An 8,668-nucleotide genomic window follows, 5' to 3' on the forward strand; every position below is an offset into this window, starting at 1 on the left:
TTGGGGAATCAGAGGCAGGGAATCAGATATGGGGAAACAGGGGCAGGGAATCAGAGGCGGGGAAACAGAGGCGGGGAATCAGATATGGGGAATCAGAGGCGGGGAATTAGAGTTGGGGAATCAGAGGCGGGGAATCAGAGGCGGGGAAACAGAGGCGGGGAAACAGAGACGGGGAATCAAACACGGGGAATCAGAGGTGGGGTATCAGAGGTTGGGAATCAGAGGCAGGGCATCAGAGGCGGGGAATGAGAGGCAGGGAATCAGATGTGCGGAATCGGAGATGGGGAATCAGAGGCAGGGAATCAGAGGCGGGGAATCAGAGGCAGGGAATCAGAGGCCGGGAATCAGATATGGAGAAACAGAAGCGGGGAATCAGAGGCGGGGAAACAGAGGCTGGGAATCAGGTATGGGGAATCAGAGGTGGGGAATCAGAGGCGGGGAATCAGAGCTGGGGAATCAGAGGTGGGGAATCAAAGTTGGGGAATCAGAGGCGGGGACTTAGATATGGGGAAACAGAGGCGGGGAATCAGAGACGGGGAAACAGAGGCGGGGATTCAGATATGGGGAATCAGAGGTGGGGAATCAGAGGCAGGGAATTAGATGTGCGGAATCAGAAATGGGGAATCAGAGGCAGGGAATCAGAATCAGATGCAGGGAATCAGAGGCCGGGAATCAGAGGCCGGGAATCAGAGGCCGGAATAAGATGCCGGGAATAAGAGGTCGGGAATCAGAGGTGGGGAATCAGAGTCCGGGAATCAGAGATGGGGAATCAGAGGCGGGGAATGAGATATGGGGAATCAGAGGCGGGGAATCAGAGGCGGGGAAACAGTGGCGAGGAATCAGATATGGGGAATCAGAGGTGGCGAATCAAAGGCGGTGAATCAGAGATGGGGAATCAGAGCTGGGGAATCAGAGGCAGGGGATCAAACACGGGGAATCAGAGGCGGGGAATCAGAGCTGGGGAATCAGAGGCGGGGAATCAGAGTTGGGGAATCAGAGGCGGGGAATCAGAGCTTGGGAATCAGAGGTGGGGAATCAGAGTCGGGGAATCAGAGGCAGGGAATCGGATGTGCGGAATCAGAGATGGGGAATCAGAGGAGGGGAATCAGAGGCGGTGAATCTGAGATGGGGAATCAGAGGCGGGGAATCAGAGGCAGGTTATCAGACACGGGGATTCAGAGGCTGGGAATCAGACTGGGGGAATCAAAGGCGGGGAATGAAGCTGGGGAATCAGAGGCAGGGAATCAGAGGCAGGGAATCAAACACGGGGAATCAGAGCTGGGGAATCAGAGGCGGGGAATTAGAGTTGGGGAATCAGAGGAGGGGAATCAGAGGCGGGGAAACAGAGGCGGGGAATCAGATATGGGGAATCAGAGGTGGGGAATCAGAGGTTGGGAATCAGAGGCAGGGAATCAGAGGCGGGGAATCAGAGGCAGGGAATCAGATGTGCGGAATCGGAGATGGGTAATCAGAGGTAGGGAATCAGAGGTGGGGAATCAGAGGCGGGGAATAAGAGGCCGGGAATCAGATATGGGGAAACAGAGGTGGGGAATCAGAGGCGGGGAAACAGAGGCGGGGAATCAGATATGGGGAATCAGAGGTGGGGAATCAGAGGTTGGGAATCAGAGGCAGGGAATCAGAGGCTTGGAATCAGATGCAGGGAATCAGATGCGGGGAATCAGAGGCGGGGAATCAGAGCTGGGGAATCAGAGGTGGGGAATCAGGGTTGGGGAATCAGAGGCGGGGACTTAGATATTGGGAAACAAAGGCGGGGAATCAGAGGCGGGGAAACAGAGGCGGGGAGTCAGATATGGGGAATCAGAGGTGGGGAATCAGAGGCAGGGAATCAGATGTGCGGAATCAGAGATGGGGAATCAGAGGCAGGGAATCAGAATCAAAAGCAGGGAATCAGAGGCCGGGAATCAGAGGCCGGAATCAGATGCCGGGAATAAGAGGCCGGGAATCAGAGGTGGGGAATCAGAGTCCGGGAATCAGAGATGGGGATTCAGAGGCGGGGAATGAGATATGGGGAATCAGAGGCGGGGAATCAGAGGCGGGGAAACAGATGCGGGGAATCAGATATGGGGAATCAGAGGTGGCGAATCAAAGGCGGTGAATCAGAGATGGGGAATCAGAGGCCGGGAATCAGAGGCAGGGAATCAAACACGGGGAATCAGAGGCGGGGAATCAGAGCTGGGGAATCAGAGTTGGGGAATCAGAGGCGGGGAAGCAGAGGCAGGGAATCAGACGCGGGCATTCAGAGGCGGGGAATCATAGTTGGGAATCAGAGGCGGATAATCAGATATGGGGAAACAGAGGCGGGGAATCAGGGGCGGGGAAACAGAGGCGGGGAATCTGATATGGGGAATCGGATGCAGGGAATCAGAGGCGGGGAATCAGAGCTGGGGAATCAGAGGCGGGGAATCAGAGTTGGGGCATCAGAGGTGGGGAATTAGATATGGGGAAACAGAGGCGGGGAGTCAGAGGCGTGGAAACAGAGGCGGGGAATCAGATATGGGGAATCAGAGGTGGGGAATCAGAGGCAGGTAATCAGATGTGCGGAATCAGAGATGGGGAATCAGAGGCAGGGAATCAGAATCAGAAGCGGGGAGTCAGAGGCCGGGAATCAGAGGCCTGGAATCAGATGTTGGGAATAAGAGGCCGGGAATCAGAGGTGGGGAATCAGAGTCCGGGAATCAGAGATGGGGAGTCAGAGGCGGGGAATGAGATATGGGGAATCAGAGGCGGGGAATTAGAGTTGGGGAATCAGAGGCGGGGAATCAGTGGCGGGGAAACAGAGGCGGGGAATCAAACACGGGGAATCAGAGGTGGGGAATCAGAGGTTGGAAATCAGAGGCAGGGAATCAGAGGCGGGGAATCAGAGTTGGGGATTCAGAGGCGGGGAATCAGATATGGGGAAACAGAGGCGGGGAATCAGAGGCGGGCAAACAGAGGCGGGGAATTAGATATGGGGAATCAGAGGTGGGGAATCAGAGGTGGGGAATCAGAGATGGGGAATCACAGGCGGGGAATCAGAGGCAGGGAATAGAACGCGGGGAATCAGAGGCAGGGAATCAGAGTTGGGGCATCAGAGGTTGGGAATTAGATATGGGGAAACAGAGGCGGGGAATCAGAGGCGGGGAAACAGAGGCGGGAAATCAGATATGGGGAATCAGAGGTGGGGAATCAGAGGCAGGGAATCAGATGTGCAGAATCAGAGATGGGGAATCAGAGGCAGCGAATCAGAATCAGAAGCGGGGAATCAGAGGCCGGGAATCAGAGGCCGGGAATCAGATGCTGGGAATAAGAGGCCGGGAATCAGAGGTGGGGAATCAGAGTCCGGGAATCAGAGATGGGGATTCAGAGGCGGGGAATGAGATATGGAGAATCAGAGGCGGGGAATCAGAGGCGGGGAAACAGAGGTGGGGAATCAGATATGTGGAATCAGAGGTGGCGAATCAAAGGCGGTGAATCAGAGATGGGGAATCAGAGGCGGGGAATCAGAGGCAGGGAATCAAACACGGGAAATCAGAGGCGGGGAATCAGAGCTGGGGAATCAGAGGCGGGGAATCAGAGTTGGGGAATCAGAGGCAGGGAATCAGATATGGGCAAACAAGGGCAGGGAATCAGAGGCGGGGAAACAGAGGCGGGGAATCATATATGGGGAATCAGAGGTGTGGAATCAGAGGTTGGGAATCAGAGGCAGGGAATCAGAGGCGGCGAAACAGAGGCGGGGAATCAGATATGGGGAATCGGAGGTGGCGAATCAAAGGCGGTGAAACAGAGATGGGGAATCAGGGCAGGGAATCAGAGGCAGGGAATCAAACACGGGGAATCAGAGCTGGGGAATCAGAGGCGGGGAATTAGAGTTGGGGAATCAGAGGAGGGGAATCAGAGGCGGGGAAACAGAGGCGGGGAATCAGATATGGGGAATCAGAGGTGGGGAATCAGAGGTTGGGAATCAGAGGCAGGGAATCAGAGGCGGGGAATCAGAGGCAGGGAGTCAGATGTGCGGAATCGCAGATGGGTAATCAGAGGTAGGGAATCAGAGGTGGGGAATCAGAGGCGGGGAATAAGAGGCCGGGAATCAGATATGGGGAAACAGAGGTGGGGAATCAGAGGCGGGGAAACAGAGGCGGGGAATCAGATATGGGGAATCAGAGGTGGGGAATCAGAGGTTGGGAATCAGAGGCAGGGAATCAGAGGCTTGGAATCAGATGCAGGGAATCAGATGCGGGGAATCAGAGGCGGGGAATCAGAGCTGGGGAATCAGAGGTGGGGAATCAGAGTTTGGGAATCAGAGGCGGGGACTTAGATATTGGGAAACAAAGGCGGGGAATCAGAGGCGGGGAAACAGAGGCGGGGAGTCAGATATGGGGAATCAGAGGTGGGGAATCAGAGGCAGGGAATCAGATGTGCGGAATCAGAGATGGGGAATCAGAGGCAGGGAATCAGAATCAGAAGCAGGGAATCAGAGGCCGGGAATCAGAGGCCGGAATCAGATGCCGGGAATAAGAGGCCGGGAATCAGAGGTGGGGAATCAGAGTCCGGGAATCAGAGATGGGGATTCAGAGGCGGGGAATGAGATATGGGGAATCAGAGGCGGGGAATCAGAGGGGGGAAACAGATGCGGGGAATCAGATATGGGGAATCAGAGGTGGCGAATCAAAGGCGGTGAATCAGAGATGGGGAATCAGAGGCCGGGAATCAGAGGCAGGGAATCAAACACGGGGAATCAGAGGCGGGGAATCAGAGCTGGGGAATCAGAGGCCGGGAATCAGAGTTGGGGAATCAGAGGCGGGGAAGCAGAGGCAGGGAATCAGACGCGGGGATTCAGAGGCGGGGAATCATAGTTGGGAATCAGAGGCGGATAATCAGATATGGGGAAACAGAGGCGGGGAATCAGGGGCGGGGAAACAGAGGCGGGGAATCAGATATGGGGAATCGGATGCAGGGAATCAGAGGCGGGGAATCGGAGCTGGGGAATCAGAGGCGGGGAATCAGAGTTGGGGCATCAGAGGTGGGGAATTAGATATGGGGAAACAGAGGCGGGGAATCAGAGGCGTGGAAACAGAGGCGGGGAATCAGATATGGGGAATCAGAGGTGGGGAATCAGAGGCAGGTAATCAGATGTGCGGAATCAGAGATGGGAATCAGAGGCATGGAATCAGAATCAGAAGCGGGGAGTCAGAGGCCGGGAATCAGAGGCCTGGAATCAGATGCTGGGAATAAGAGGCCGGGAATCAGAGGTGGGGAATCAGAGTCCGGGAATCAGAGATGGGGAGTCAGAGGCGGGGAATGAGATATGGAGAATCAGAGGCGGGGAATCAGAGGCGGGGAAACAGAGGTGGGGAATCAGATATGGGGAATCAGAGGTGGCGAATCAAAGGCGGTGAATCAGAGATGGGGAATCAGAGGCGGGGAATCAGAGGCAGGGAATCAAACACGGGGAATCAGTGGCGGGGAAACAGAGGCGGGGAATCAAACACGGGGAATCAGAGGTGGGGAATCAGAGGTTGGAAATCAGAGGCAGGGAATCAGCGGCGGGGAATCAGAGGCGGGGAATCAGTGGCAGGGAATCAGAGGCGGGGAATCAGAGGCGGGAATCAGAGGCCGGGAATCAGATATGGGGAAACAGAGGCGGGGAATCAGAGGCGGGGAAACAGAGGCTGGGAATCAGATATGGGGAATCAGAGGTGGGGAATCAGAGGTTGGGAATCAGAGGCAGGGAATCAGAGGCTTGGAATCAGATGCAGGGAATCAGATGCGGGGAATCAGAGGCGGGGAATCAGAGCCTGGGAATCAGAGTCTGGGAATCAAAGTTGGGGAATCAGAGGCAGGGAATCAGATATGGGGAAACAGGGGCGGGGAATCAGAGGCGGGGAAACAGAGGCGGGGAATCAGATATGGGGAATCAGAGGCGGGGAATTAGAGTTGGGGAATCAGAGGCGGGGAATCAGAGGCGGGGAAACAGAGGCGGGGAATCAAACACGGGGAATCAGAGGTGGGGAATCAGAGGTTGGGAATCAGAGGCAGGGAATCAGAGGCGGGGAATGAGAGGCAGGGAATCAGATGTGCGGAATCGGAGATGGGGAATCAGAGGCAGGGAATCTGAGGCGGGGAATCAGAGGCAGGGAATCAGAGGCCGGGAATCAGATATGGGGAAACAGAAGCGGGGAATCAGAGGCGGGGAAACAGAGGCTGGGAATCAGGTATGGGGAATCAGAGGTGGGGAATCAGAGGCGGGGAATCAGAGCTGGGGAATCAGAGGTGGGGAATCAAAGTTGGGGAATCAGAGGCGGGGACTTAGATATGGGGAAACAGAGGCGGGGAATCAGAGACGGGGAAACAGAGGTGGGGATTCAGATATGGGGAATCAGAGGTGGGGAATCAGAGGCAGGGAATTAGATGTGCGGAATCAGAAATGGGGAATCAGAGGCAGGGAATCAGAATCAGAAGCAGGGAATCAGAGGCCGGGAATCAGAGGCCGGGAATCAGAGGCCGGAATAAGATGCCGGGAATAAGAGGTCGGGAATCAGAGGTGGGGAATCAGAGTCCGGGAATCAGAGATGGGGAATCAGAGGCGGGGAATGAGATATGGGGAATCAGAGGCGGGGAATCAGAGGCGGGGAAACAGTGGCGAGGAATCAGATATGGGGAATCAGAGGTGGCGAATCAAAGGCGGTGAATCAGAGATGGGGAATCAGAGCTGGGGAATCAGAGGCAGGGGATCAAACACGGGGAATCAGAGGCGGGGAATCAGAGCTGGGGAATCAGAGGCGGGGAATCAGAGTTGGGGAATCAGAGGCGGGGAATCAGAGCTGGGGAATCAGAGGTGGGGAATCAGAGTCGGGGAATCAGAGGCAGGGAATCAGATGTGCGGAATCAGAGATGGGGAATCAGAGGAGGGGAATCAGAGGCGGTGAATCTGAGATGGGGAATCAGAGGCGGGGAATCAGAGGCAGGTTATCAGACACGGGGATTCAGAGGCTGGGAATCAGACTGGGGGAATCAAAGGCGGGGAATGAAGCTGGGGAATCAGAGGCAGGGAATCAGAGGCAGGGAATCAAACACGGGGAATCAGAGCTGGGGAATCAGAGGCGGGGAATTAGAGTTGGGGAATCAGAGGAGGGGAATCAGAGGCGGGGAAACAGAGGCGGGGAATCAGATATGGGGAATCAGAGGTGGGGAATCAGAGGTTGGGAATCAGAGGCAGGGAATCAGAGGCGGGGAATCAGAGGCAGGGAATCAGATGTGCGGAATCGGAGATGGGTAATCAGAGGTAGGGAATCAGAGGTGGGGAATCAGAGGCGGGGAATAAGAGGCCGGGAATCAGATATGGGGAAACAGAGGTGGGGAATCAGAGGCGGGGAAACAGAGGCGGGGAATCAGATATGGGGAATCAGAGGTGGGGAATCAGAGGTTGGGAATCAGAGGCAGGGAATCAGAGGCTTGGAATCAGATGCAGGGAATCAGATGCGGGGAATCAGAGGCGGGGAATCAGAGCCTGGTAATCAGAGTCTGGGAATCAAAGTTGGGGAATCAGAGGCAGGGAATCAGATATGGGGAAACAGGGGCGGGGAATCAGAGGCGGGGAAACAGAGGCGGGGAATCAGATATGGGGAATCAGAGGCGGGGAATTAGAGTTGGGGAATCAGAGGCGGGGAATCAGAGGCGGGGAAACAGAGGCGGGGAATCAAACACGGGGAATCAGAGGTGGGGAATCAGAGGTTGGGAATCAGAGGCAGGGAATCAGAGGCGGGGAATGAGAGGCAGGGAATCAGATGTGCGGAATCGGAGATGGGGAATCAGAGGCAGGGAATCTGAGGCGGGGAATCAGAGGCAGGGAATCAGAGGCCGGGAATCAGATATGGGGAAACAGAAGCGGGGAATCAGAGGCGGGGAAACAGAGGCTGGGAATCAGGTATGGGGAATCAGAGGTGGGGAATTGAGGCGGGGAATCAGAGCTGGGGAATCAGAGGTGGGGAATCAAAGTTGGGGAATCAGAGGCGGGGACTTAGATATGGGGAAACAGAGGCGGGGAATCAGAGACGGGGAAACAGAGGTGGGGATTCAGATATGGGGAATCAGAGGTGGGGAATCAGAGGCAGGGAATTAGATGTGCGGAATCAGAAATGGGGAATCAGAGGCAGGGAATCAGAATCAGAAGCAGGGAATCAGAGGCCGGGAATCAGAGGCCGGGAATCAGAGGCCGGAATAAGATGCCGGGAATAAGAGGTCGGGAATCAGAGGTGGGGAATCAGAGTCCGGGAATCAGAGATGGGGAATCAGAGGCGGGGAATGAGATATGGGGAATCAGAGGCGGGGAATCAGAGGCGGGGAAACAGTGGCGAGGAATCAGATATGGGGAATCAGAGGTGGCGAATCAAAGGCGGTGAATCAGAGATGGGGAATCAGAGCTGGGGAATCAGAGGCAGGGGATCAAACACGGGGAATCAGAGGCGGGGAATCAGAGCTGGGGAATCAGAGGCGGGGAATCAGAGTTGGGGAATCAGAGGCGGGGAATCAGAGCTGGGGAATCAGAGGTGGGGAATCAGAGTCGGGGAATCAGAGGCAGGGAATCGGATGTGCGGAATCAGAGATGGGGAATCAGAGGAGGGGAATCAGAGGCGGTGAATCTGAGATGGGGAATCAGAGGCGGGGAATC

This window comes from Narcine bancroftii, unplaced genomic scaffold (genome assembly GCF_036971445.1).
Source record: "Narcine bancroftii isolate sNarBan1 unplaced genomic scaffold, sNarBan1.hap1 Scaffold_158, whole genome shotgun sequence".
Lineage (NCBI taxonomy): Eukaryota > Metazoa > Chordata > Chondrichthyes > Torpediniformes > Narcinidae > Narcine > Narcine bancroftii.